Source organism: Strix uralensis, chromosome 1 (genome assembly GCF_047716275.1).
Source record: "Strix uralensis isolate ZFMK-TIS-50842 chromosome 1, bStrUra1, whole genome shotgun sequence".
NCBI classification, from domain to species: domain Eukaryota; kingdom Metazoa; phylum Chordata; class Aves; order Strigiformes; family Strigidae; genus Strix; species Strix uralensis.
In genome coordinates this window covers 31,801,063-31,828,118 of record NC_133972.1, presented here as the reverse complement: position 1 = coordinate 31,828,118, position 27,056 = coordinate 31,801,063, and the positions used below count along the sequence as shown (strand labels likewise).

General features: G+C 37.1%; 1 protein-coding gene across 7 annotated transcripts in view; it reads right to left on the bottom strand.

Annotated features, from left to right (window-relative positions):
* Window positions 1-27,056, bottom strand: part of TBC1D5 (TBC1 domain family member 5) — a 329,005-nt gene that overhangs the window by 285,381 nt on the left and 16,568 nt on the right. For 6 of the 7 annotated variants that reach the window (XM_074861379.1, XM_074861390.1, XM_074861400.1 and 3 more), the window contains one exon: window positions 16,148-16,209. The exons of the other annotated variant lie outside the window; for it this stretch is intronic. The gene's annotated coding sequence lies outside the window, so the exon portion shown is untranslated. The remainder of the gene's footprint in view (window positions 1-16,147; window positions 16,210-27,056) is intronic. 7 annotated transcript variants of the gene reach the window in all.

Sequence of the window (27,056 nt, the reverse complement as noted above, 5' to 3'; positions counted from 1 at the left end):
GGCAAGTGTATAATGCTTTCTCGCTGTACATGTTTCGAAAAAATGTGTGTCCAGACTTCACTTCTTGAGTTTGCTCATACCCTTACGCCAAAGTGTTCCAAAGTGACAGCTGGTTACAGAAAATAATGGGCTACAGTTTGAAACAATTTTGGTAAGAAAACAGGATTCAATACTTGATCCTTTTCTGATTAAAATGCAATTATTGCTATTGATATAATCAGAAACTTCCCAAATGACGTCTCTCACATATAAATGATTTAGTAATGTTTTAAGTATGTAGACTTGCTTAGACTGCCTTCAAAAGTGACTGAGATTTAAAAAGGGGGTGAGAAGTATCAAGCCCAAGGAGGAGAGTAAATCAGCCTTAATTTACCCTATTAGAAAGTTTCACTGAAATCTTCACTGCCTCTCTAAGAACACAAAGAAAGTGTATAAGAAATTCTCATACACAGCTCTCAGTGTAGAAGAAATTAACTGCATTTCTTCATGCTCCTATCAGTTTTGGGTCTATCTATAGTCAATAATGTTTGCTTATGAGAAATAACCCTAAGAGAGTACCGGACAAATTTATAATTGTATTTATCCCAGAAGAAAAATCATGTTGGCAAATGTCGGTTTTGACGAAACATCCTCACCTAAGGCATAGGTTCACAGATTTTCGCACTCTCAGTCACTCGTGGTGTGATTTTTCACCTCCATCAATCTAGTTTTCTTTCCTCACATTTTTTCATCACAGCTATTTGTACATTCTGACAAAACCTTGAGATGAGGAAGAAGAAAGGAACACTCAGTTTTATCTGCATTTACCATTCAGTAAACCTGTCATCTCCACTGTACCAAAAGGAAGTGAGGCAGAGGAGGGCCACAGAGTGCATGTGGCAGTGAATTAGGAACCGACCGAACTTGTCATCTCCTGATTCTCACAGCAACACTCTCTGAGGTATACAAATCAACAACGCATCCATCATTACCATTTTGGCTCAAAGCATAGGTTCAAACTCCAAGATTCTCCAGAGCTGCATTTTAACCTGAGCTACCGAAGACCTTTTTCTGTCCACCAACAACAAAAATAGCAACCAGAACTCACTACAAGGTATGCAAGGTAAGCCAAAGTTATGAATCCTGCTAGGTACATTTCTGAATAGGAACCTTAAATGAGAAATTTTCAATAGACTACAACAAATGAGAGAGACTTTTATTCAGGAAAATCCTCATGAGAGGTTTTTTCCTTCCAAACGCTTGCAAATCATTTTAAGCAAAAATACCCACTATAAAACAACGTCTGTAAAAATCCATGCAAGCTATTTAGAAGCAGGTAACTCCTTGACCTAATTCAGAGTTACAAACCAAAGTCTGGACTGTCACTAGATGTTGACTTGACCTCTAAATCATCTGAATTAATTGTCATAAAGGCTTCAAACCACCTGAAGACTCTGGGGAAAGAAAACAAAACAAACCAAAAAAAACCCCAAATCCAAGCAGCTCACTCCCAGATGTTTCATCAATTAAAGTCAACTACATCAACTTAGAAATAGGTGAAAAAAATATGTAAAAATAGCCCATTTTCCCCCTCCTCTTGAAGGAGGCTTTTGATTGTTTGATTTCATTTTCAGTTTTAACATGCAAGCCACTCAGCTAGTCAGCCCAGTCAAGCCAGCAACATGTAAAAGTGTGATTTTGAAGAAAAAAAAAATTTTCATTATCACAGCTCAGACACAAATGCAGACATTCAGGTCTATTCTCCTGTAAAGTCTTCTTTTCTTTCTACACATAAGGATCATCCTCAAAGACTAAAATGGATGAAATAAATTGAGATAAGATAGAAAGTGACATTACATAAGGGAATAAAGGAGGTTTATTATTTAGGAGTAGAAGCAGGCTTCTTTCATGTTGCCCACATCTTGGGGGATGTATAGCCCATCTGTGAAATAAAACAGCCATTTTGAGTATATGCCAACCCCAGCATGTACTATGATCTTTTCAGTATTCTGAAAAAAAAAAATGTTAAGCAAACCACTTGATTTTGCTATTTCATACAAGTAAAAGGCGTAAGTGTGCTGTGAAAGATCATGCTCTGTGTAAAGAAATGCCCAGACTTATGGAGTAACATACTCTTGTAATCAGCATAACAAAGGCAGCATGAGAGAAAGTAACTCAACTTCTAATCACGTTTTAGCTAACAGGTTGGTAGACACAACCATATGGAACAAGTAACGCCTCTTGTACTGAATGAATGGAATGCACTTCAGCCGTGTCTTTGCTTTTCTTAAATTATTAAGATTATGGGCACACTATCTACTTGAGAACAGTGTAAGAAAGCTAGAACATTGCAACTTCCAAAGTTCAGATATCATCAAACATAAGGTCTAGCATGCTCTAACTGTCCTACTCTAAAAATGACAAAAAAAAAAAAAATCACTTCAGTTGTAGTTCTAACAACAATATATTTAAAAAATATAATTGATGGTAAAAGAATGAAAAAGACTGATTATCAGAAAACAATCAGTGACAAAAATGAAGCCTTGCATCACAGGACTTTTGGCAATTCTTCCATGTGACCGCTTCCTCCTCTAGTCTTCTTTCCGTATATTTAATCATCTGTTAGCAGAAATTTTTGTGGAACTCATTGTCAAAAAGAAACGATGAGGATGGTCATGTTTTCACAGAAGCATTGTTAATAACGCATGAGGAAATGAAAAGTATTTAGTTGCAATTTTTTAAGCTTTTTAGCAAAATATTCACTAATCATTTGCTTCATATACAATATCTGGGTAAAAATAAGTCTCGACTCCAAATCCCTTCTACCTAATCAGGCCAATGATCAATTCCTAATATCAGACAATAAAGGTAAAAACACCAGATAAAAAACACCAGGAGGCCTGCATGGATGAACAAGGAGCTCCTGGACAAGCTCAAACACAAAAAGGAAGCCTACAGAGGGTGGAAGCAAGAACAGAAAGCCTGGGAGGAATACAGAGACTGTCCAAGCAGTGAGGAATCACGTCAGGCAGGCCAAAGCTCCCATAGAATTAAATCTGGCCAGGGACATCAAAGGCAACAAGAAAGGCTTCTATAGGTAAGTCAGTGATAAAAGGAAGACTAGGGAAAATGGGGGCCCTCTCCAGAAGGAAACGAGGGACTTGGTTACCCGGGATATGGAGAAAGCTGAGGTACTCAACGACTTTTTTGCTTCAGTCTTCACCGGCAAGGGTTCCAGTGACACAGCCCAAGTAGCAAAATGCAAAGGTGGGGACTGGGAGAATGAAGAACTGCCCACTGTAGGAGAAGATCAGGTTCGAGACCATCTAAGGAACCTGAAGGTGCACAAGTCCATGGGACCTGATGAGATGCATCCGCAGGTCCTGAGGGAACTGGTGGATGAAGTGGCCAAGCCACTATCCATCATATTTGAGAAGTCATGGCAGTCTAGTGAAGTTCCTGTGAGTGGAAAAGGGGAAACATAACCCCCATTTTTAAAAAGGGAAAAAAAGAAGACCCAGAGAACGACAGGCCAGTAAGTCTCACCTCTGTGCCCAGCAAGATCATGGAGTGGATCCTCCTGGAAACTCTGCTAGGGCACATGGAAAATAAGGAAATGATGGGTGACATCCCACACGACTTCACTAAGGGCAAATCGTGCCTGATAAATTTGGTGGCCTTCTACAATGGGGTTGCAGCATTAGTGGATAAGGAAAGAGCAACCAACTAGTGCAAAGCATCTGACGCTGTCCCACACAACATCCTTGTCTCTAAATTGGAGAGACATCGATCTGACAGATGGACCACCCAGTGGATAAGGAATTGGCTGGATGGTCGCACTCAAAGAGTTGTGGTCAACAGCTCAATGTCCAAGTGGAGAGCAGTGAGGAGTGGTGTTCCTCAGGGGTCAGTATTGGGACCTGCGCTGTTTAACATCTTTGTTGGTGACACGGACAGTGGGATTGAGGGCACCCTCAGCAAGTTTGCCGACAACACCAAGCTGTGTGGTGCGGTCAACACACTGGAGGGAAGGGATGTGCCATCCAGAGAGATCTGGAGAGGCTGGAGAGGTGGGACTGTGCAAACCTCATGAAGTTCAACAAGGCCAAGTGCAAGATTCTGCACATGGGTTGGGGCAATCCCACACACAAATACAGGCTGGACTACGAGGGGATTGAGAGCAGCCCTGTGGAGAAGGACTTGGGAGTATTAGTGGATGGAAAACTGACTATGAGCCAGCAATGTGTGCTCTCAGCCCAGAAAGCCACCCGTATCCTGGGCTGCATCAAGAGAAGTGTGGCCACCAGGTTGAGGGAGAGTATTCTCCCCCCCTGCTCTGCTCTCGTGAGACTGTAGAGATAGGACAAGGGACCCTGAAAGAGGGTAGATTTAGATTAGATATAAAGAAGAAATTATTTACTGTGAGGGTGGTGAGACATTGGAACAGGTTGCCCAGAGAAGCTGTAGATGCCCCCTCCCTGGAAGTGTTCAAGGCCAGGTTGGACGGGGCTTTGAGTTGGTCTAGTGGAAGGTGTCCCTGCCCATGACAGGGGGATTGAAACTAGATGATCTTTAAGGTCCCTTCCAACCCAAACCATTCTATGAAGATCCTCAATGTTTTCTTTGCTTCAGTCTTTACTGGTGAGAGAAGCCTTCAGCAATCCCAGGTCCATGAAACCAGTGTGAAAGTCCAGGGCACTGTGGACTGATCCAGGTGCAGCAGGATCAAGTTTGGGAATATTTAAACAAACTGGATGTACACAAGTCCATGGGCCCTGAAAGGATCTACTAACAAGTGCTGGGGGAGATGGCTAATCACAGTAATCAAGGCCACTCACAGTAACCTTTGAAAGGACATGGAGATCACAGCAGGGTCCTAGGGACTTGAGCAAACCAAATGCCACTCCTCTCTTCAAGGAGAGCAAGCAGGAGGGTCCTTGGAACTACAGGCTGATCCTCACATGAATCCCCAAAAAGAATTACCCCACACACCATACTACAGGCCGAGAGCCAAGCGTCTGGAAAGCAGCTTTGCAGAAAAGGACCTAGGTATCCTAGAGGACACAAAGCTGAACATGAACCAGCAACGCGTCCTCACAGCAAAAAAGGCCAAGACCATTAGGAAGGGTATTTCCAGAAAGTCGATGGAGGCAATTATTCCCCTTTAGACAGCACTAGTGATACACTTTTGGGGTACTGTATGCAGTTCTGGTCTCCCAGTACGAGAGAGACATAGACTTGTTAGAGTGTGTCCAACATAGGGCCTGACAGATAATTAAGGGCTTGAAGCATATAAAATATATGCAGATGCTGAGAAAGCTGGAACTGTTTAGCCTTGAGAAGACTCAGGGGACTTCTAGACATTTCTGATGGGAGTACAGAAGATGGAGGCTGACTCTTCTTAGTACTATTCAGTGAACAGACAAAAGTTAATGGATATGAATACAAGAAATCCCATTTAAAAAGAATAAAATCTTCTTTTACCATCAGGATAATCAAAGACTGGAACAGGTTGTCCAAAGAAGCGGTGGAGTCTCCACTTTTGCAGATATTCAAAACCCAACCAGACAATGTCCTGAGGAACCTGCTCTAGCTGACCCTGCTTTGAGCTGAGGGGTTGGACTAGATGATCTCCAGAGGTGCCTTCTGAAATCAATTATTCTGTGATTCTGTAATTTGACTTATGGGAAACATTTTTCCTCAAGTTATTTGTATTCAACAGATATTTATGCATCACTAGTGTTAATTATATAGAAGTCAGCAATAGGACCTTAAATAGCTTGTTAATGCAGGTCTTCCCAAATCACCATATTAACCTTATTTCTTCAAATATTTTGTCACATGCATTATTCTTCTGTTGGGGTTTTTTTTAAGACTCTGAAAGCACCATGTGAACAAAACACTGCACTTGATAGCATGATCTTCATGAAATAACCACACAAAAATATTTCTTTAAAATCAAAATATATATACACACATTGACACATACCTTGAATTTAACTAGAGCATAAGTTTTGAACACAGAAGACTTGCACATTCATTCATGTTTGTACCAGAAGAGTACAAGAACCGGAAAGAAATCCTTTGAAAGGAAAAATTTTGGTAAATGTTGAGAACCAAAGGCTTAAAAGACAGATGAACTAATGGAAGTGTATATGAGAAAAATTACAAGATAAAATTTGAATTTCTATACACAGGATGTCAACTAAGCCTTATAAATTACACATCAGTTTTTACCTTAGACAGCTCTGGAACACTTAAGAAACAATGTATCACGGGGAATTTACTTAAGAAAAGCCCTATCATATTGAGCCAAATGGCTCATTTTTTTTCTGACAATACAGGGGTTTTTCTGGGTTAATTTTTCTGGTGTCTAAGAGTTTTTAAAATTATGTTGTACTTTCTGAAGAAGATCAACAAAAGTAGAAATGAGTAAATCAGAGTTAGAAGCAACCAAACACGTTATAATTTGCACTCCTGCTGTTGCAAAATACAGCAAGATAAACTTCAGAGACAGTAAGCAATTATTACCCTGTGCGGTTTATATACATGGCAGCACTATCTTTTCAACACTAGCACTAGCTCAGAGTATTGCTTCATGACTGTCTCCTATCCCCTTCAACTGCCTTTTTCTCACTCCTTGACCTAGCACTAATGTAGTCAGATCAGAAAACTAATAAAGATTAAAACTAACATAGCAGAAGAATGCATAGATGCACAAGCAGCAGCCTGCATAAAAGTGGTGAGAACACATGGCTGGGGAAAGGGGCTTAGCAAGGCTAACCTTCTCCAGTTTCTGAAGTGATTATCCCAATCAATCATCCCTACTATGCTTCAATTTATACTCTAGAGCAGTATTTACTCAAACAATAATTAGACTTGTCTCAGAACAAAGATGACTGAAAAAGCACTTCATGTTGATCTAGAAAGGGTAAAATGTTCACATTATGCATATCATTTGCATTTTGAGCTAAGGCAAATTCTAGTCACTCAGTAGTAGCCAGAGTATTTTTACTTTTTTTTTAAATCACTTGTCCACATAAACTGTTTTGGAGTTGCCAAAGGAATTTTTAAGACTGCAAACTGAAAGCAAGGTGCACAACCTCTCCTATAATATAGTCACTATAAAACATTCCAAGAACCAAGAACTTCTGCCTTACTTCAATATTTGATGTCTTACAGAAAAAAAGATAAACCAGACTTTTGTTTTTACTTTAAAAGAAAAAACTAGCCTTTCTAAAAGATTTTCCATAATTTCCATTGGCAATGATTGTGAAAACTGAGCTGTATCTCCACCAAAATGGCAAATTTACATTTTACTGTTTTGCATTTAACTATTAGCAATATTACCTTCCTGGGGTCAGCTTAATCTTATAATTAATAGGTTTATATAATTAATAGCCTTTTATTCTCATTTAGAGCATTTTGTCACGTAATTTTTTCATACTGTTAGTTCACAGAGCAAAATATCTTCCTTTTTGTTTCTGAATGTTTCTGAACTCTGCCCTGTCCCAAGCCACAACCAACAGCTTCACCTTGATTCTCACAAGTTAAATGAATGTAATTAACTCAGTTCAAGGTCAGGATTCTTTGTCCATAAGAAACACAGGCGTAATTGAACTTTCCTTTGGAAAGTAAATCTAATTTGCCCAGCATAGTGCTGACATATGCCTTAAAGCAAGACAACCAGAACAGTCCTATGGTCAACATTACCCAGTAATTTTAAAAATCACCTCTTTAAATTTACAGAAAGAGTAAATTAGAAAAGAAAAAGGGAAGAGATCTTTCAAAACCAGCTGTAGCACGTAAAAGAAATTAGCATGAGTCACTGCAGGAAAAATATCAGCAATAGGCTTTGAAGAAATCTGGCTTGGGTCACTGAAAAGAAAACAGAGGCAGATGCTAGGCTGCCTAGCCCAGGTCACTGCAGGGAGAACAACAGCTGGTTATGTGAGTCTTGCCTGGGACACAGACCTGGTGCTTGATTCTAGCGAGCAATTTTTTAATACATGCTTTATGATTTTAGTATGGGAGAAAAGCTGAAAACCAGATGGATTTTTTTGTGGGTGGAGCTATGACAAATTAAGCCATTTATTTAGTAACAATACTTAGTTTTATTCTCTTTTATGTGTTGTTGTACACCCAAGAGAGTACAAATCTTGACTGGCTACAGATCTACATGTGAAACAGAAATAAGAGTTTCTGAAGTGCTTTACCAACTTATCAATATTTTAACAGCCTTTCAAAGCTGTTTTATAGTAGTACAGATACTTTCAACACTGTAGGGTCTACATTCACTCCATATTAACTGTAGTATATTTTAAGACATTTCATTTTCACATTCATATGGAGGTCAGAAGAAAGAGTGTCCTCTGATCATTGTATCCACAATCACTTTTAGCTGAGAGTTAAAGAACTCCTTTTTATAACCCACCAACCAATGTTTGAATTGACTTAGAGGGTTGTTTTTCACCCATCCAAGGGTTTTATTAAAACCTCTACCATCATAATTTCTGGATTATATTACAGAAAAATGAACTCACATTACGGCTCCTGGTAAGCAGAACAGAGTTTTTAAAGTGAATTTTTCCATGATTGCCCAGCTCTCCATTTCATGACTCATGCATTCCTTCCAATCATATTATTCATCACTCCTTTTCATGAAGGCAAGAAATTATAAATGATTACCATCTTGATTTGTCTGAACACAGAAAAAAATATCTTTAGAATCAATGGACAACTCCACTCAATAGATCAGCTACTTATTCAAAATATGTTTTACTGAAAATGCAGAATATGCCTTCAGATGTGCCTGTAGTTTTACTAATTGTTCTAAGAATGTATTGCATGCACGTGTATACAATAAAGTTTCTCTCTAAGAAAGAGTCTTAAGAGTAGTACTATAGATTATAGGTGATTAAAGAGAAACAAAAGATAATTTTTTCAGGTTGTTACCAGAATATGCTTCTCACTCTCAAGTTATCTTTACATTCACTTCCAGGTAGCGCAGGTACTTATTGAGAACAAGTAGGCATAGCAAGGCAAATAGAACTCTTTATAATGAGAATGAAAATGTTAAGCAAAGAGATAGCTTAGACATACTATGGCAAAGAGTTGCATAGTACAGAAACAAAACCAGTTCTGTACAGAAACTGAAAAAAGTGAATTTATCTAGTCAAATAATTGCAACAATTTCATTTGTTGGCTGCAAATTAGGAGAAATTTAAAAGAAAAGCTTATACATCAATTCTCTAGATTCTTCATACATACCAACTATATCAATAGGTATTATAATTCCAAGGGATTTGCTTCTTATTTACCTGAATCCACAAATTGTAAGAATTTCATGTTAAAGTTTATTGTACAAAAGTTAAGTTTTGCAGTATTAATCTAAAACCTCCGAACTTTTTTATCAAATGTGAGAATTAACACAAATATGATAAAATGGGAATCCCAGATGCCTATGGTCAACCGAAACATGGCAGTTACACACACACACACACACGAAACAATATAAACAACCAAAAAAGGTAGAATAACAAAACTCTTCGCATTTGATATTTTTCCTGTTTTCGCTATAAGGGACGGTTTTTTATGTTTGCTGATCCTCATAACAGAGTAAGGAACATTAAATCCAGCTATAACCATATGTCAAATGCAAGAGCCTGGGATAAAGAAAATAGTCTAAAAATAGTGTTTACTAAATATACTGCTATAAGAGAATATATTCATCAACTTTAGTGCCACTATCAGCTTGTCGTAAGTTACGCTCAAATGTTTACAATATCAGAATCTCAGCTAAAAGGAAAAAGATATTTCAGTAGAGACAAGTCACCACACTAGGCACAGCCTTCTTCACTGAACTTCTTGCATCTTGACTGTACTGCTGACAAGATGTTAGAGGCTCTTTCTGGTAGGCATCTTAATGTATACAGTAAGATATTATACCTACATGTGGCAGGATAAGAGTGTGCTGCTGATATTCTACAAGTGTGCTAACTTCATGCAAATAAGGGGAAGTTACACTAGCAAAACTGTTTTTTAGCTTGTCTCAGCATTGGAGACAGAATAAAGAAGTATGCATGAACACGACTAAGCTATTCTGACCACTACTTTGCTAGTAAATTGCATCTGAGGTAGATGTGTATTGCTGTTATAAATAAACTGGCGAAGTGCTCCTGATATATTTTGAGTTAGGTCAAGTCTACATTTCAGCGAGAAGGAGAATCATCGAAAATGTTCGGGATTTGAGGTAGATGAGCAATGAGCTACATTTCTGAAGTTGCTGGTCATCTTCTTTCAGGTGCTACTTATTTCCTGCAGTTAATGTGCATTAAAAAACCCACAAAATATTGCTTAAAGTTTATATAATATTCATACCATTACTGAAGTATAACTAGTTACTGTAATTTTCACAAGGACTTTTTTCACTCCCTGAAAAATAGGAGGCATTTCCTCTCCAGGAAACATCATCATGATATGCAGACAGTCAAGTCACAAGTCAAGTGACTTCAAGAAAATCATATAGAAGAGAAGGGGAGATATTGTAAAACCAAAAAAATATTAGATTGCAGTTTACACTACGAACATCTGAGAAGCCATGCTTTGCAAAAAAATATGAAACAATGAAAAGAGTGCAAATAGAAAAGCTACATGTGTGCAGCTGCTAATAAAGCTGCTTACTGTTAAAAGGCTTTCCTAGAACAGGCTGTTTGGGGTTCAACATTAAAGTTAAAATTCACAACTAACCATGAGAATGTTTAACCATGCAGCCATAATATCTTCTGATGTTCTTTCAGATAAAAAAGTAACATCTTTCATACAGTGAAAGATATGTATAGAAATGTACAAATACGTTGTAAGGAAGAGGATGCTTTAATATGTCATGGTTTGGGCTCAGAGGACAACTGAGCACCATGCAGCCACTCGCTCCCCCCTTCCCCCCCAGCGCTGAGAATGGGAAAATAAGCAAAGATGCCGCTCACTCCCCCTTTTACCCCCTAGCGTTGAGAAGAAAGAAAGCAAAAGATCCAGGAAACTGAGATAAGGATAGAGAGGGATGATCTCATCCTTTAAGGCACAGGCAAAAGACAGGCTCATTGTGGGAAGAAAAAAACATAAATTTAATACAGACACTAACAACAACAACAACACTACTTAACAGACAGAGTAGGACCGTGAGAAGCATTACCACATCTTGAAAACATCTTCCCCCATCCTTCCCTTCTTCCCGGACTCATCTCTGCCCTGGTATCTCTACCACCTCCCCGCCAGTGGCACAGGGAGCAAGGAATGGGGGGTGCAGTCAGTCCTGCTGCTTCTTCCACCTTGGGGTGGGGCAAAACTTCTGTTATTCTTCCCCTGTTCCAGCATGGTCCCCCTCTCACAGGAGACAGTCCTCCACAAATCAGCTCCAACATGGGTCACTCCCACGGGTGTGTGGGTCACCCCCACGTGTTGCAGTCCTCCCAGCGCCGAACTACAACAGCGGGGGCTTCTTCCCATGGGGTCCCGGCCTCCTTCGGGCGCAGGCACCTGTCCCGGTGTGGGGCCCCACATAGGCTGCAAATTAGTATCTGCTCCATTGTGGACCCCCATGGGTGGCAGGGGGGTGGCTCTGCCGTATCACCACGGGGTACAGGGGAGCCCCTGCTCTGGCACACCTCCCCTCTTCTCCTCCTTCCTTCCGCTGGCCTCGGTGTTTGCAGATATGTCCTCCTCACAAGCCCTCCCAGGTTCTCCTTCTTAAATACGTTATTGCAGAGGTGCAGCTAACTGGCCAGGCCTTGGTGCAAAGGCGGGTCTGACTTGGAGCTGGGGAAGCTTCGAGAAGCTTCTCACAGGGGGCCACCGTTGTAGCCCCATCCCCTGCTACCAAAAAACCCCTGTCACTCACTCAAACCAGGACATAATAATATAATAGGGTGATTCAACTCTGCTATTGCTTTCAGGTGTCCAACACAAAAGATCCTGTACTTCTCAATAACCCACTGTTGCTACCAACATTATGTCCATAAGTTCCTATCATCATACTATTGCTTCCCACGATTACACTATTTCCTCTCAAATTCACATCTTTGTACAGCTCCTGTCTTCCAATGGGATCCTTAGTTCAAGTCAAGAACAACTGCTTACTCCTTTTTGACCATGCTATAGAGTGCAATCCAAGACCTAGCGTGGTAACATCTTGCTGGCTGTACCTTTTTCCCCTTGCAGACATCCTCTTTCTAGGTAGCGTTCCAAAGATTTTTCTGTGAAACATACAGAATTTCTACTAGCTTGAGATTTTTTGTTTTGTTGGTTTTTTTAACTGAGGTCTTAATACGATCCATATTTTATGTGAACTTATATTTTAAATAATGTTTTTCATAATTTCTTTTTAAAACATCATGCTTTCATCACTGTCAGCTCTGAGAAATCCTACATCATTTAACACAGACTTCCAAAAGGCATTGCAAAGCAGTTTCCCTACAAAGTGAAACAGAACTTAAACACTCATTTTACAAAGCCAATGTATGTGTTTGGTTACAAATACTGGAGTATTTCTCTAGTACTTCCTTCAAAGGACTTTTTTTAATACTTGTAAAGTTTGATTTGAGAGAGTGCTGATCCCTATTCTGTGAAGCAAGCTAGCGTCATTAGGATGACAAAATCAAGTCTTATTGTGGCAAGAAGAAACATCATTTAGTGTCAACAACACACTGCTATTGATTTGAACTCCTCCTTGCCTCACGGGTGAAATAACAAGCTCCTGCACACAGACTCTCTAAGCATACCAATAGAGGAGAGAGGCAAGAAAAATACTAAAAATGGCTGTATTAAAGATACAACAGGAAATATATGACTCATGAGATGTAAATTCTTTTATCTGCATGGAATAAATTGAAGAAGAGCTTAATATGGCTTCTGCGATTTCTATGGAGTTAGATTAGAACAGAAATACACCTACCAATAATACACCAGATTTAGGCTTCCCAACCGGCACCTCCTAACTGTTCAGCACCCTCTGTGAAACAAGCCAGCTTCATTTTCATTATCTTATACATGACTATTCAAGTTTTTAAAATGACACCTTATTTTAGCATCCCGTTGGTTGACCGTTTCAGTGTAAGATGGGGGACGCATACAGCGTAAATTATCCTTTCACACTACTGGCAAGATCTCTTTAAAACAGAGCTAAGAAACAGTCTGTCAACATGGATAGGTTCGCTTTTTTCCTACTTCTAAACAACAGACTGCAATTTTCAGAAAAAAATCCATATCTTTCTTCTTAAAAGATACAAAAAAGAATAAAACCATAGTCATGCAACATCAATATAAATACCACTTTGCACATTAATAGTTCTTTTTCTAGAACTTAAAGTTATGCCTTTAAGCAAATTCGCAAACCAAAAAAGTATAGTGAGATGAAATACTACTTATGTTGCTTAATTGCACTCAAAATTTAAGCTAATTTCAAACACTTTTGTAGCACCGAAGTTAGCATGCTAGAATTTCACAGTCCAGCTCTTAAAACGTGAACAAAATAATATACAAGGCATAAAAAATTCCTTCAAGATAACTTCTTTTTAAAAATATTGAAGTGTAGGGAACAAAGCTATTTTCATACCACATCCAGAAAATGGATGAGGTGTGAAAGAAATCTCTTGTTTAATATGACCTTTGGCTGTACTTTCACTTGTCATCATTATGAAGTAGCTACTTTCGGTGCCAACACATAAGCTGCGTTATATTACCCTATAACAGTAGTAGCACGTCTTTCAGGAAGTGTTTCATACTCGAGAAACTGGTGGCAGAATGCACTGACAGCACTTACCTTTGTAACTGCTTATAATAGGTCTTATTCATCAATAAGACCTCATTTAGCCAAGGAAATAAGAGTGACTACTAAATTCCATAGAGCATGTCGCATAAACTAGTATATGTTGAGGAACTCCCTTGGAGTTCTCAGCTTCAGTGAAAACATTCAAATAAGGAGAAATGTAAATTTCAGATTGGAACTCTGCCCCAAATAATAATATTCAGAGCTTTGTTACTGTGCACAGACCAAAAATACTGCATGGTTGAGATCTGCAACATACTTGACTTTTCTTAATGTATGTAATTAAGAAAATATTTCTGAAAAGCAAATTAATTTGAAATTCAAGTAAGATTAATAGAACAAATATGACAAATTTAAGTTTTATACAATAGTAGCAAGCTGAAGAATAAAAATCAGTAGCTATCATTATCTGAAGCTGTTCATCTAACACCGTAGAGAGAAAAACCATTGATACATACTGTACACACATTTTTATCCGTGTATATAAATCAAAGGAAACAGCTTCCTTTAAGGCAAGCATATGAAGATACTAAAGCAAGATACAAATTAAATATTCATACATTCAATATTTCAAAATAAGGAATTTGGATATACACATGCATAATTTAAGTTCTATAGTGAAACCTGTCTACAGAGGCCATTTCTACTGTATTTCAACAGCACTGAAACTTGAAATGTACAATGCAGCCTTTCCATGCTGTGTTAAAACTTTAAAGTATATAGTAATTCATTTCAAGCACTAAACATAGAATAAAGGCCACGTTGTGCACACGGCACTTTTGCAGAGGAACTGCTGCTTTGCCCTATTCATTACAGCTCTGAAACAGGGCTGTCGGTCACAGCGCTCTCCTGCAAGGTGGCTTCCGACTGCCCAACAAGTTACTCATTGGGAAATGAGGTGAAATAGGCAACTTCAGGCAAGAGGCTCAATTGGTCCTGAAAAACTCATCAGTCAGAATTGACTCCGAGTCATATTCTGATCCCAGGCAGTCCACAGAGCTGGTGCTCATACACAAAGCCTAAAATTGGAGCCTAAAATTGGCGCCTTACACTGCTTTTGTACATTCACTCAAGTCTCTTTGGAGTAAAAGATGAGATTTCAGGCCTTTTTAATTGGCAAAAGAAAGCAACACAAAAACAGGCTTCACAACAATATGTTGTGCACTAGGAATGATTCTTTGTGATCACAGAGTAGTTTACATACAACACAGACATGTTAAATTTTCGGAGTTTATAAATTCCTATGCATGCAAAAAACACCGGGGGGGAAAAAAACCCCACCTACTACCCAACTTCCCCCCTCCACACGTATTTGCTTCTTCTGCATATGTCTAGAGATACAACCATTCCTCCCCGTATATTTAAAACCTTGCTGCTAAAAAGGAACTCTCCATATGAGTTATTAATGTGAATATATTATTTTCTTATTAAAAGTTAAATGTATTAGTTCAAATATCAAGAGTCTCATTTAAAAAACATCCATTTTATTGGGACAAAAATATCTCAAGTTAAAGAATAATTGAAGGGTACTTATTAAGGGGGAAATAGAACTACTTTGTTTCTACATGTTTTAAAGTAAACATTTATCTTTGTTCCTTAAAGGTCACTCATTTCATCTTGACACATCTATGAAATAACAGAAGCAAAAGCTAAATAAGTAGAAAAGTGATATTAAGCAATATAAAGCTAAACAAAATTAGTATCTACATGGTAAATTACTTCACTGAAAACCATCTATGGATTCTGCGAAGAATATACTTTTGCCTTAGAGCTAGTACTTTAATTTTCAAGAACCAAGAAAAAAAAATCAAAACTAGTCAGTAACAATGCAGCGTCGAAAAGCAATAAACTCAAAATTAAGTTATAAATAATTTAAAGCATGTCATGAAGATGTATTAATAATTCATCAGATAAATAATTTACTAAATAATCAAATAAATAAATAATGAAATACATAAATAAATCAGCAAATAAATAATTCTGCAAAATAACCTAAACAATAAGTCACTAAAACAAATGACAAACCTACAAAACTACAATGATTTTCCAAATTCTGATAGTTTTAAATAAACAAATGTATATAAACTAGATCAATCTTTGGTGAATAGAGAAATATTTTTCACTGCTATTGGTAAATTCCTGATTACGCTGCACAAGGATACAATTTCAGATTTTACAAGAGTGCAGTTTTTCCCTTGTAAATTATTAACATGATTGCTACAATACATCCTGCTCTGTATTTTACACGTAATCCCTTTATGTAGCTCATTTTTCCCCCCCAAAAATGAAAATCTCTTTACATCATTCTTAATTCACTACTTTTTTTTTTCTGGGTGCAGTACTTACAATACTGCAATAGCCTTCCTGGTGGTTCTCTTACTGTCTTCTGCAAACCTTCAGAAGTTCTGCTGCAGGGGGAAAACAAGTAGAATAACCTTAATTATTACAGATGGTATCTCATTCATTAGCGGATGACAACATTTTATTTGAAAGCACAAGAAAAGCTGTTTTGTAATTCTACAAAGCAACTTAATGTGAAACAACCATTACAGTCTGCAGACTACCGAAAGTTTTTAGAAGTCTTTGGTGGAACGAGTTCAAGCAGACTGAGGCCTGTTTCTTGTATTTAAGCTGACACACAATCTGTGCAAACTGGCACTAATTCAGATGTAAAGACAAACCACGAGAAGGACAAAATACTTGGCTGACATCTAATGTTATCCTTGATTTTGAAAGTTCATAGTCCTTGAAAGAATACAGTGAGATCACTTAATATCCACTATCTAAGTACATTCACAATTTAATGAGAACATTGCATTCCAAAGCCAACATTGGTACCACAAAGGTCAAAATCCACTCATCTCCTGAATCAATTTTCATTCTCCATTTATTTTAATAAATAACACTGACAATCGCCATAGTTTTCTTCAAAGTGGTATTCTGTAAATATAGCAGCTAAAGAAATGTGCCAGAAATGTAATCACGTTATCAATTTTTATCCATTCTGTCAAAACGGTTTATTTGCTTTCTTCCATAACACACATTACAGGAAAGAGTGAGACATGGTTTTATAAATTATGCTACGGAAACGGATTCTTGATCTTTGTACAGGACTGTAAAACTGAATGAATACATGAAAATTGAGGTTATATACTGTATATATGCATGGGTTTTTGCTACTTGGTTCAAAGGAAATCAGTATGCAGTGTTGTTTCTGCAGGTAAGATCTCAAATGGTTGGTGGTGTTGCTGTATTTCAGCATTTAAAAGCATAAAGTGTAATTTATTCTTAAAACTACCTGGGCACATTATATTTAACAAGTCTCAAATTCTCTTTAGGGATTATAATAAGGAAACACTTTGCTTAATCATAAATTTTATATTTATCTTGGCTAAACACCCTCCTTTGGATGGACTGCCATGTTTTGTCAAGAAAAATCAACACAGTGGAAACGAAGTACTTGTTCTGTTGTGTGGTCATTCAAAAGAGTATGTAGAAGTAATGTAAATGTGCACCGGCACTGCTGATAATTTCACGCTCTCATACACTCATTTCAGTTTGCTTTAAAAAGGACTATTCCTCCTGGCTAAATATAGTCATCATGAAAAAGCATACCTCCCCCCTTTGAGCTAGTAACACTGCAAGCCCCAAAACACAAGAGTACAAAAAACTTGAATATTTTAAGGAATCTGAAGCCCTTTTTCTCACAATACATGTTTCTGAAGTGGGACAAATGAGACTGGGTTTTTTTGCTAAGGTATTCTCTTTCAGTGCCCAGATTTCTGTCTGAGAATGAAAATTAATTCTCACACAACATCTGCAAATCCCATCCACCCCCAAAACAAATCATACATATCCCAAATCCCTTTTTTTTAAAGTAATGGAACCTTGTAAAAGCAGTATATGCCTTCACACATTAGAAGATTTTGAGGATTACTGGGACATACAATGGCTCAGGAATGATCCTGAGGTTCTGGAATCAGACCTTCTCTGTACCACTTAGTCATAGTGCATCTTCATTCACCTGCAGCTTGGCAGCCTCTAGTAGCAAAGTGATTTTTCACCAATGAGTACAGCTAAAACTGTAGTTACAGTCAACAGTGTCTTAAAAACACATTTTTTCTTCCTTTTAAAATTTACTTAGTTTTTAATTACTTTCCTGTTTAATTTGGGCTTCTCATCTATAGTTACAGAACTGACCTTCTCACACAACTATTTCTGTCTAAGTTAAGAGGGTCATAATTCCATGCTCAAATAGACATGTAAATCATTTAAAGAAAGGACACAAAACAGCCAGTGACCTGAGATACTTTCTGTCTGAGAACTTTCTACTGAGACCTTTCTGTCTCTTGCAATCAAATGCAAATTCCATCCTAGTAAAGGGCAGAAACTGAATGTGACTCCATTCCTCTGTTTTGTCAGCTGGTCCTTTCCCGCCCCAATCCTCAAACGTAGTATAGGTGCCTTTAGTCAACAGATAAAGATTGGTCAACAGAAGGCTAAAGCAAAAGGCAGTGTCCTTCAGGTGCACTTCACGGAACAAGAATACCAGAAATTGAGTAATTGTGCGTGTTCTGTACTCTGTCCAGTCTGAGTGCCACAATAAGGAGGCCACCTTGCTGGTACTCAAGTTAATTTGGGTGATAATGCAATGAACTGGATTGTACCACATACCCAAGAAAAAATTTCAAATATTTACAATGGCAAAATTATAAATAAGGCTCACAGTAAAAAGCACCAAGCAAGATCTTCTATTCTCTACCTTTTGATACTGCCACCATCAGAAATTTTCTTAGTTTGCAGGTACAAATCAGATCAAAAGAAACCACATACTGCTGCTTCTCCCCTTTGGAAACTCATGAACATAGGAACCAGAGGAAATTTTAGAGATTACCATACAATTTCAAAATTTAGGACAGGAATTTTTCTTTCTTTTGTTTTAATGTTCAGGAGTAAACACAGGGGAAAAGAGGCTGGACAGACATGCTTAACCAAATTATAGGTAATGTAAGTTGCTGACCACTATATTCTGACAAATTACAAGGATTTTTTGAATTGTTATGAGTTACATAGAATATTTTGCATTATCAATTAAAAAAACGCCAAAACTGCAATGGATTATTATCCATTTGTATCCATAACTTTTATCCATATTTTATATCCATTTTTATTATTTATAATTTTAATCCATGTTTTACCCATAATTATTATTAATGGATTATTATATTCAGGAACTTAAATAATATGTAAATCCTTTCCAGGACAGAAGCCTCATTCCTCTGCCACACCTCCCTCCTTCTATTTATTATAATTGATCAATTAAATTAAACTCACCTCACATAGAAAGATATTTTTGTGACTCAGTACAGTACTTTATTAAAAACTTTAATATATCTCTGATTAATTTTTATCATAAAAAGCAAAGAAGTGCTTGTTATACATATTGTTAAGTCTAACTAAAAACTGTAAAAGTAGCCCCGTCTTGAAACCAGTTATAGGATAATTTTGAGTATGTTCCTGGTATTCAAGAAATTCAAGTATTTCTTGAATAACTTTTAAACCAGCTTCTTCCAATTGTCTCTTAGTAAAAAAAAAAAAAATTTAAAATATTAAAACTTATAGTAAAATGTTAAATCCCAAACTACTGAATCAACTGCTATCAATACAACATATAGCTCACTTGACTGTTATGACCCATGTTTCCTAGTCGATCTTTAGATAAAAACAAGCAGATTACTAGCAAAGGTTTATCTCAAATTCCCACATGAACAGCATGCCACATTAAATATATGCAAATCAACCTCTTACTCCTCTAGTTTTTTTTGAGCTGACAACTCATATGACCTGAAGCCATGGTTAACGATTACAATTATTTGACTTTCATATTTATACAATCAGTCATCAGATATGCATGTTAATTGATTTTAACAGATAGTTTTGTATTCTAATGATCAACAGTAAGCGTACATTTTACCAACCTCTTGATTTATAAGAAAATAAAAGTTATATCTGTTTTCACAATTAACCCTTCATTGTATTGATCTGCAGTATTCACTGTGGACTGCTCCATGATATGTTAACCTGAAAGTACTCCAAACTATGGTATCTTTATTTTTGTAGCAAAATTTGATTTTGCAATTAAAGACCCTCTTCTATTGTGTTCAAAAAACACAATTACTACCCTATTTAAACACTGCATTGTCTATTAATTAGAAATATTGAAACATAATTAACGCTTAAATAAATGGACTGGGGAAAAAATGAATTTACAGCTATTTCATACTCTTATTTTGTTAAAGTTTTTTTCTCTTTTTCAAAGAACCTTAGTCATGCACTTCTCGATTCTAATAAGCCCTCAGATGTCATATACATGAAAGAGTACAACCGTGCTCTCGAGTAATATACTTAAGGTCAAAGCATTCCTCTGTTGCCATCACAAAACGTATTACTGAATCAATTACTTTTTTTTACATGGCTGAAAATTTACTCTTTGCAATTACATTTTTTATTTCAGATGCCCTATTTATTGAAGTATCAAACACAAAATTACAAATTGAACAGATTTGCACACGAAGGACTGACTACTTTGTAAGTTATACAGTGTGCAGTCATCATCTTACATGGTGGTTGTTCTTAAAGATATTCACATAAAAAAGAGTGGATATTGCATCTTACTCTCAGAAAGTTCAGATTATGTCTTATTCCATAGAAGGGCTCTCCCAATTTAGGCCATTGTTGTTGTTGGACGAAAGGCTTATGCTCCAATTTTGGTAAAGCAAGAGCTGCCAAATCTCTTTCTCTGTATTTTAACACCAATACAGATACTTAAATTTCTTCAAAATACAGAATTTTTCTACTTTCTATAAGTAACTGAATGAGTTCCTGAGTCTACATATCTTTTAACGAGGTGAGCGTCGTATACTCGAAGTTCTGCTACTATTCTCTTTTTGGCTGCCTGCTCCAATTAATTTCAAGTGAAATTTATCCATTATGAGATTTTGAGATACATTCTCCAGAACAAAAAGCAGCACAGAGACATTACAGCACTCATCTCAGATATATAATGCTGATTCAAGTTCCCATACTGTATCACAGACAGAAGGAACTTAAAGTAATGTTACCACAATCACGAACAAGCACCTTAACCTCTAAAACACTGTTTAATGGACTTTTCTGATTTTTAAAAGGTCTTGATTTCACACTGAACATAATGAGAAAGGTATTGAATATATGATAGGATTCTGTTGATTTCTTAATAGTTATTTTCCTTAAACTAAAGTCTGGCATCATGGCAAATACTGATAACGCAAATAAATTCTCTTCAATCTTTCCCTTACTGGGAAACACCTTCTTGGTCTTCAACAGATCTTGAATTCATCCTGAACATAATGAGAAAGTCGGGGGTCTACAGAAATCACCAACCCAGTTTTAAAATCACAGATATCAACACAGAAAGACCCTGGTTTCTTTTGTATGATGCAGTGCTATGAGTTAATCACCTTGAAGACTATAAGGTTTATACTTTTGTAGCCAAGGCAGACCTTAAGATAAATGGAAGGGTAAAGTAAAGATCTTAAAAGTTATATGTGAAACTCCAATAGAAATGACAAGAAGAAAATAATGGGAATAATAGGTAAGACAAATACACTGAGAAGAAGATCTACGTATATACTTTATGTGTAAAGATCTAATAAACTTAGAAAATAGATGTAAATCCTAGTTTCTAAAAATGCTTGATATCCTCCACTTCTCTTTAAACTTGACAGTGTTACAAATTACAGACCTGGTCACGTAAGCTATGGTGAAAAACAAGTAAAATTTATCTGCATAAGTATGAGCTGACTGAGCCAAAGCAGTCCTACTCTGACTCAGAAATACAGCACATTCACTTAAGTTTGCATTAATACCAACATTTTCACAAGATGCCTGAACTTAGATTAAGGTGGAAACAAAAAAAGAAAGTACTGTTTACAACTCACTATTTTAAAAAAGTATGTTAACTGCTCATCATCAAAATCAATGATTAGGAGTAGCATATGACTAACAATACTCAGTATATTTATTAAAAACCCAAAGGAAACAAAAAGTAGAAAGCAACTGGTGACATCTTCTGATGACAGCTTTTATGTAAAGCATTGCAACTACAATAAATTCCACAATTAAAAGTTAAATTAAGGTTATGAGTAGAAAGAAGTTCATTAAAATGCATTCTGGGAACTGAGAAAGTAGCATATCTAGAAAATGTCCAGCTGTAAGACAAGCATTATGAGTGCAGTGATAGCATGCCACCATCCAGACCACTATGGCCAGTTTGGATCACTGAAGCTCTTAAGGGGATCACGACAGGGGGAACTGGGGAAAAAAATCCAGAAGCTTGATACAAGTGACTTAGTATCCAACTGTCACTGCATAATCTGAGTCACAAAAATGAAGCTGACATCCATGAAATACAGAAAACCATTTACTATACTGGCCCTGTTGCACAGTAAGACATTCTTCTGCACTATTTTACACATAAGAAAGAAACAAGAAATGGATAATAAGTTTAATACAACTAGGTAGGTATGTTTAACTATCTGCATCCAAAGGTGATCCAATTTGATTAGAAATCATCAAGGATAAGGGTTTTCCATTGTCCTTGATGTAGAAAGTATAGCCTTTATGATGTTAACTCCATACCAAAAACACTTAACTCTTTTGTAACTCATTGTATAACCTCAACAAAGGAAAAATGTATTATCAGCTGGATCAGTTCCATACAGTCATATAAACTCCAGCAAAGGTGTAAGGCATGGAAAGAAAATACCAAAAAAGGAGAACAAGAGGAGGACAAAAGACATATTTCTTGTTTTGATGACAAAATTATCTAAGCCCACACATAGGTCATCTAAAAGTGATAAAACACACATTAATAGAACCTCAAAGCATTAGTTTGTGAAATGGAAAACCTTATATCACCTTCAGGATGTTTTATTTCTACCAACATCGGTAACATTTGCACTCCCTAAATCTCACTAAATTAATGACTTAACAAGATCATTATGTCTGCATTAAGTTACATCTTTGAATTAAGTCTGAATATCCAAAAAGTCACCATTGTAATGGTGGCTAAGTTTCACTGGACTTACTAAGAAACAAATTAGTAAGAATGGCAATAGTTCGCTTGCATAAAACTGGCCCACTACTTTGATGCTCCCTGTCTACAGCAAAGTGGCACACTAATACTGCATAAGCAGCCAAATGCCTCTTCTGACATGAAGACTCCTTCTGAGATAGCCAGTGTCACTGGGAGAACTATTGCTTATGGCATCCAAATGGACAAAACACAGAAACTTCACTGCTAAAAAAACCAAAAGGCCACAGAGTTTCTCTTGGAATGAGTGAATATTTCACACAGAATCATCAAGTTAGTGAATGCAAACCACAGCAGAAAACTGCTGCAAATTTCAACACTGTTAGTGGATAGATGAATTTAGGGAAGAGGATGTAAGCATCATCAACGTAGGATAAAATTGCTGGGTTTTATTTTAAACATGCTTAAACTCAACGTTTTAACTTAAATATTTAAGAATGATTTTAGTCTGTACGTTTTACATCTCTTGCCACCTGAAGCTGGCGATCCAAATGTCTAGAATAGCACACTTGGAATGCTGAGTTATATTAACATCATACTAACTATAGCAGTTTAATTTCAACAAATTTCTCTGGGTTTTTGCATATCGCTGAATAAATGACTCTGGAATTAGCTTACTTTTCTTGGAGGCATTATACGAGATTATTTCTTAGTCTCCTCCTCTTTGATTTAGTACACCTCTTAAGATAATTTATTAATGTTTTGGATATCTCATTCATCATCCATTATTACTGGTGTCATAAATTAGAAGAATGGAACAAAGCACTGGACTATACACTTTTTTCCATATTCATCAATAAAATAGCCACCTCTGTACAAAAGAAGTTGGTTTATCCACTAGAGTGAGACCAGGAGCACTTTTTTAATTCAAATCCCCGAACAGATCATTAGATTTATAGGATATTACGTTATTAGTGAAGTAAAAATCAGAGCTTCACCTTTAAATGTAAAAGGATAGAAAGACCTGGTCTGCAAAAGACAAAAGCACCTGTCACATATTGTTATGTCCTGTAAGTTACTCAGACAAATTAGAAGGCTGATGAATACTAGTCTTATATGAAAAAAAATGGATTAATCATTGAAAATGCTGTAATTTTGCCAGCATACTATAAAACAGTAAAGGGGAAGAAAGATTCAACTAACAGAAACCTAAATGGCAACATTTAAGTCTGTGATACTATTTCTCAAAAGACAAGTTACCTAAACCAATGGTAAGTAGGAAAACCAAAGTTCCTTGCCATCACTTGTTTTTTCTCTCTTTTCTTCTAAACACAAAGGACACTGGAAAAGACAATTGTGAAGATTTCAGAAGATTTTCAAGATAATGATCATTAATGTGAATCCTATAGGTAGTAAGTTACATAGCAGTTACTATGCTATATAAAGTACCTGAAGGAAGACAGAATTAATGTTATTATGAGAACATTAACTACTGACTTAACAAGACCATTATGCCTGCATTAAATTATATCTTTGAATTAAGTTTGAATATGCAAAAATTCACTTTTTGTTATTTTAGGCAAAGACTCAGTTGATATATTTTGTACACATTCACTGTTTACATTCCTTTAACTAAAAGTAGATCTCTTATTAAAGCAAATTAATGTTTTACATGATATGATGGTACTGCACTCACCTCTTTTCTGTTACATGAAAAAGTTTGATCAGGTTTAGTAATTCATTAATGGAATCAGGACAGAACTTAAGTTCTTATAATAGAAGAAAAGGATTCCACATGTTAGATTTAAATTGGATAAAATGCTTCAGATTAGCAACTGTGTACTGAATTTCTACATGGGGGACAAATAGTGGCTATTTTTTCTTCTTTATGCATTACAGATTAGGTGTTTTGGGCTCCAATGTGAGCTGGAAACAACAAAATAACTTTTTCCAACTAAATAAAACCTCTTTTGTTGTGCCACCTCTAAATCAGGACCCTTGTTATTTTCCATATAGAACCTTCACTATCTATGGTAATTGATGATTAACTAAACATATCTGTACCAATGCTTTTTAAAGCTAATTCAATTGAAAACATAAATATAGATGCATTATTCCCTTTACTGTGTTTAGAATTATTAATGCAATTGTTTAATGAACTAAGTATGACACTTCCTATAGTTACAATTACCAGTGGAAAGGAAAATGAAGTATGTGATCCTCAGTTTTTGTTCGTCTCCAGTTTGATCAGTGTTTGGCGATGATCATGATACCTGTTATTCAATCTACACAGGCAGCTCACAGTCAAAAAGAACCTTGCCATTACCCGACTAAAAATAGGTAGTAACCTCCTTGTACTAAGGTGCGTGTAGTTTGAGGATTGACACAAAGTCAATCCCTCCTCTACTTGAGAGCAGCCATTTATGCTCTCACTTTTATCTCCATTTCACTTTGTATAAAAATGTGCATTGTCAGGGATACACTGAGATTTACTCTTTTCTCTGCCGATTACGATATCCACCCATCATGTAGGTCACCTGAATTCCATTTGTAGCCTCAGTGAACTTCTAATTTATACAACAGGAAACTTTATATTAGACAGGAGACTGTAAGCATGTCATACCCAAAATTTCCAGCAGCGGTCTAGGGGGTAACAGGTACAAAATAATTCCCTGGTGCAAAAAGGACTTTCACAGAATTGTCTAGGTTGGAAAAGACCTTGAAGATCATCCAGTCCAACCATTAACCTAACATTGACCGTTCCCAACTACGCCATATCCCTCAGCGCTAAGTCAACCCGACTCTTAAACACCTCCAGAGATGGGGACTCCACCACCTCCCTGGGCAGCCCATTCCAATGCCTGACTACCTGTTCTGTAAAGAAATGCTTCCTAATATCCAGTCTAAACCTTCCCTGGCGCAATTTGAGGCCATTACCTCTTGTCCTATCACTTATTACTTGGTTAAAGAGACTCATCCCCAGTTCTCTGCAACCTCCTTTCAGGTAGCTGTAGTGGGCGATGAGGTCTCCCCTCAGCCTCCTCTTCTCCAGACTAAACAACCCCAGTTCCCTCAGTCGCTCCTCGTACAACATGTGCTCCAGACCCTGCACCAGATTTGTTGCCCTTCTTTGGACACGCTCGAGTAATTCAATGTCCTTTTTGTAATGAGGGGCCCAAAATTGTAATCGAGGTGCGGCCTCACCAGTGCCGAGTACAGGGGTAAGATCACTTCCCTGTCCCTGCTGGCCATGCTATTTCTGATACAAGCCAGGATACCACTGGCCTTCTTGGCCACCTGGGCACACTGCTGGCTCATGTTCAGCTGGCTGTCAATCAACACCCCCAGGTGCCTCTCTGACTAGCAGCTCTCCAGCCACTCCTCCCCAAGCCTGTAGTGCTGCTGGGGTTGTTGTGGCCCAAGTTTATTAAACCTCATCTCCCATGACCGATGGGAGTGCTCCAGCAACTGAGGTAGTAGCCAAAAAAATAAAGTGGTGGCAATGGCACCAACATTCCATCATGCAAGAGTTTTGTTGACTTAGTGTTTCCAAACCATCTGAGATTTTTTTCCCTTCCTGGTCTTTTTATTCACCGAGTGGAAAACTTACGTCTGCATGGAATTGTTCACAGAACCTCAAATCAAGGAACATGCACTGATGATTTTCCAAAGAACAACTCCAATATATTAACCTTGGGATGCATGGAAGGTTTATCTTTTCCTTATCCTAAAGAGATTATTTTCTTACCTAAAACTTTACAACAAAACCCCAGTGAAGGGTATTCAGAATTACCCAATCTTCATTATTTTCTAGGTAAATAAGCAGTAACCTGTTCTCTATTCTGATTACATAGTTTCACTTGTTACTGACAGATTTCAACATTAATGGACTGTGTGCAAGTATGGAAAAATCATGGAAATAATGCTTCAGCTTACCTCATATGGAATTTGGAATACAGGAGGCAAATTTCCTCAAATAATTATGCCAGCAAAACTTTAACTTTTGTTACCTAATTATCGTAACTTTCAGGCCTGCTGAAAATGTCATCAATGAACAATAAACTGCACAGTGAATAGACACCGACCACTGAGAAGTAAATGAAGATAACATTTGTTTGGGTAGAACACAGAATAGAAATTTTTAAAAAACCTCAATGCAATCTTGAATTCATTAATCTTCTC